We start from the raw sequence: 4,573 nt of genomic DNA, 5'->3' as shown, positions 1-4,573 counted from the left end.
CAAAAAAAAAAAGAGTTAAATGAACTGTTATTACTAAAGTCACTTTTAAGGTTGGGATCAATTAATACAACACAAATGACTTAATGTCTGACTGATATACATGCAGGAATAACTACACTGATGTAAAATCTGGGTACAGACCAACTGGGGAGATAGGAATTTATTAACAAAAGTGCTACTATCCCAACTTGGATGCTAAGAGAACAGAGTAAAACATTAAAAAAAAAACAAAAAACAACCTTTTATTTATTTTAAGCTGTTTTCCCCCTGTAGCTTCAAGGTTTCTGTAAATTTTGTACTTCAATTGTGGCTGGATCTCAGACTGCAGTTCTCACTCTTAGAAACACTGACCCCTTCGAATACACCTGCTTCCAACTACGTGCATAATCTGAGACATTCTGAGTATTGTTTTTACCACTTTTAATTTTGAGTTTCTTTTATGAACTTTCAATTATTCTTCCTCCAAATCTTTATTGATAACATAGGCACACATTCTCTGTGCTGGGACGTACACAAGGAGAAATGAGACAGTTTCTCCCCAACAGGTGTTCAAACAAATTGGGCAGCAGACACTGTGCGAAGTGCTCTAAGGGAAATAGGAAGAAAGAGCTTGGAAGGTCCAGAGCCAGAGGTTCAACTCTGCCAGCTCCCAAGCAATACCATGTGGACACACACAAAATGCTTGTGATAAAAAGGAATTTCCTCAAAATAGACTTTGAATGATTATTGTCAAGAATTATGAACAAAGTGTTATTAAATGTGTTTCAGTTTCCTGGACTGCTCAAGCAAATGCCATGCGGTGGGTCAGCTTAAACAATGGGAATTTCTTAACTCATGGTTTTAAGGCTAAAATAAAGTCCAAATCAAGGCATCATCAAGGCAATGCTTTCTTCCCAAAGACTGTGGTGCTCTGGGGTTGACTGCTGGTGATCCTTGGTCCCGGGCTCCTCTGGCACATGGCAGTGCACATGGAGGCCTCTCCTGGCCTCTCGCTTCTCTTCTGGGTGTCATTGAATTTCAGCTTCTGGCTTCTGCCTCTGGGCTCTCTCTCTCTCTTTCTGAGTTTCAGTCTGCATATAAAGGACTCCTGGGCCACACCCAACTGAAGTAATCTCATCAAAAGGTCCTACTTACAATGGGTCCATCCCCACAGGAATGGATTAAATTTAAGAACATGTTTTTCTGGGGTACACAGAGCTCCAAACCACCACAGTGCTCTTTTGTTTATAAACATTTGTAGCTTCATAAACAAATGAACAAAGAAAACCCCCAAACCTGAGCCTACCTTCCTTCAACACTTCTCTGGCCTACCTATTCCCTATGATACCAATATCTGGACAGGATTTCTTACTAGATTGATTGTCTAGGCTAGGGTCTTAGCTGGAGTCCATGCACCCTACAGGAGGGAAATGAGGAGAGAAACTATTTTTATCTCTCTTTTTTTTTCAAAATTAAAGTACCTGAGAGACTGCCGAGCCCGGTCTGTCCACCGCCTCCTACTCTGGATACAGAACATCCAGTCAAGGATGAAAATGAGCTGGTGCAGAAGGCCAAAGTGGCCGAGCAGGCTGAGTGGTATGATGACATGGCAGCCTGCATGAAGTCTGTAACTGAGCAAGGAGCTGAATTATCCAATGAGGAGAGGAATCTTCTCTCAGTTGCTTATAAAAGTGTTGTGGGAGCTCTTAGGTCATCTTGGAGGGTCATCTCAAGTATTGAGCAAAAGACGGAAGGTGCTGAGAAAAAACAGCAGATGACTTGAGAATACAGAGAGAAAATTGAGACCAAGCTCAGAGATATCAGCAGTGATGTACTGTCTCTTTTGGAAAAGTTCTTTATCCCCAATGCCTCACAAGCAGAGAGCAGAGTCTTCTATTTGACAATGAAAGGACACTTACTTGGCTGAGGTTGCTGCTGGTGATGACAAGAAAGGGACTGTGGATCAGTCACAACAAGCACACCAAGAAGCATTTGAAATCAGCAAAAAGGAAATGCAACCAACACTTCCTATCAGATTGGGTGTAGCCCTTAACTTTTCTGTGTTCTATTATGAGATTCTGAACTCCCCAGAGAAAGACTGCTCTCTTGCAAAGACAGCTTTTGATGAAGCCATTGCTGAACTTGATACGTCAAGTGAAGAGTCATACAAAGACAGCATGCTAATAATGCAGTCACCGAGAGACAACTTGACATTGTGGACATTGGATACCCAAGGAGATGAAGCTGAAGCAAGAGAAGGAGGGGAAAATTAACTGGTCTTCCAACTTTTGTCTGCCTCATTCTAAAATTTACACAGTAGATCATTTGTCATCCATGCTGTCCCACAAATAGTCTTTTGTTTATGATTATGACAGGTTTATATTACTTCTATTTGAATTTCTGTGTTTCCCATGTGGTTTTTATGTTTAATATTAGGGGAGTAGAGCCAGTTAACAGAGAGTTATCTGTTTTCATCTTGAGTCGGTCAATATGGGGAAATGGAATTTTTATACAAGTTATAAATGTTTGGCATAGTACTTTTGGTACATTGTGGCTTCACAAGGGCCAGTGTTAAAACTGCTTCCATGTCTAAGCAAAGAAAACTGCCTACATATTGGTTTGTCCTAGTGGGCAATAAAAGGGATAACTGGTTTCAGTCACAAGTGTAGTTATTGTGGGTGCTTTAAGGTTTGGAGCACTTTCAAGGCTGTGGTAGAAAATATATCCCACAGATATTACATGTTGAACCATGTGTATCTGTGGAATACAGTCTCAATGGGCATTTCTTTGACTACAGCTGCAGAAGTGTTCCTTTAGACAAAAGTTGTTACCCAGTTTACTCTGAAGAAGGGCAGAAATGGTTCACATTCCATTATTTGTAAAGTTACCTGCTGTTTGCTTTCATTATTTTTGCTATATTCATTTTATTTGTCTTTAAATGTTTTAGGCAACCTAAGAACAAATGTGCAAGTAACAATGCAGTAAAAATGAGTTGCTTGTTATCCATTACTTTGTGTATATCAAGCACAGCAATAAAACAAAAAACCTATGTATTTAACTTTTTTTTAGATTTTCTGCTTTTGTGATTTTTTTTTTTTTGATACTTGCCTAACATGCCTGTGCTGTAAAAATAGTTAACAGGGAAATAACTTGATGATGGCTAGCTTTGTTTAATGTCTTATGAAATTTTCATGAACAATCCAAGCATAATTGTTAAGGACACGTGTATTAAGTTGATGTAAGTGGAATGAAAGTTTTATGAATGGACTTTTCCACTACTTTCTCTACAGCTTTTCATGTAAATTAGTTTTTTTGGTTTTAAAACTTCTCTAAAAGAAATTGTACATTTTTGGAAATTTATTCCTTATTCCCTTTTGGCAGCTAATGGGCTTTTACCAAGCTTAAATAAGAAATTTATCATAATAACAAAAATACTACTCATGTAACTACTGTTCCTAACCATGTCCAATTCTCCTTTCCATTCCTCCTCCCCCAACCCCCCCCCCAACAATTTCTGTTGAGGGGTGGGGGGTTGTCAATTGGATAAAAGTAATGTGTTTCATTTAAATTTTTGGATATGGCATTTTCTAACTTAGGAAGCCACAAGTCACAATGTTCTTGGTGCACCATGATGTTGGGTAGCATTAACTGTAAGTTTTGTGCTTCCACTTTTGGTTTTTAAGAACTTCTTGATACTCTTGTAGCCTGCCTTTAGTTTTGATCCTTTATTCCTTCTAATTGTCAGGTGCACAGGATTACCTTCCTATTTTAGCCTTCTTCTCTCCCATCACCAACCTTTCCTACTTGGTGGCCATGTACTTGGAAAAAGGCCGCATGATCTTTCTGGCTCCACCCAAATGTCTGAAATACTACCCTATTTCCTTTGCTTGCATCCCACAGACTATTTTTCTCTCATCCTATTTACTGCAGCAAATCTCTCTTTGGTTGATGAGATTGTGTTTATCTCCCTCTAAGCCCTAACTATCTTGAATGGTCTGTCATTGTCTGCCTTTAAGTCCTCCTTCCTCCTCTATTCTCTAAATAATGATGGGGCTAAGTTATAACCAAAGCTCACCCTACAGACTGTTTCCTCAGTATCTTGCAGAAAACACCAAACAAAAATGCCATTTTAAAAGAGGTGTATTTTTTTTTCTTTTAGAATGTAAGCTCCTCAGGAGCAGGGACAATGTTTTCTGTAGGTTCTGTCATGCTTAGTACACTGTAAATGCTCAATAAATATTGATGATGGGAGGGAGTGAGTCTTAATGATAAGGGTGAGAAACTGAAATCCCAAATACTGTTTTATTGTTGTTCTATAATGACTTCAGATTAAATTGGGAAATATTGGCCTTTTTGGAAAATTGTCCCAAATATCCCATTCAAATAAAAGTGCAAGGGAGGAAAAAAATAAAAATTAAAGTACCTCTAATGTTTCTTCTTATTAAAAAAAAAGCAATCTATGGTCATTATAAAAACACTTTTGGAATAATGTAAAAATAAAATGAAAATGACCCATAATCCTAAACCTCAGGGAAAATCCCTATTAACCCTTTGGTATCCTTCCTTTTGGACTTACATGTATGGGTATTTACAT

General features: G+C 38.4%; 1 pseudogene; it reads left to right on the top strand.

The window, feature by feature from the left end:
- The first annotated feature begins 1,492 nt into the window (after positions 1-1,492).
- Positions 1,493-2,252, top strand: LOC119509162 (annotated as a pseudogene).
- Positions 2,253-4,573: the final 2,321 nt, after the last annotated feature.

This window comes from Choloepus didactylus, chromosome 14, assembly GCF_015220235.1.
Source record: "Choloepus didactylus isolate mChoDid1 chromosome 14, mChoDid1.pri, whole genome shotgun sequence".
NCBI classification, from domain to species: Eukaryota; Metazoa; Chordata; class Mammalia; order Pilosa; family Megalonychidae; genus Choloepus; species Choloepus didactylus.
This window is presented reverse-complemented; position numbering and strand designations above follow the sequence as displayed.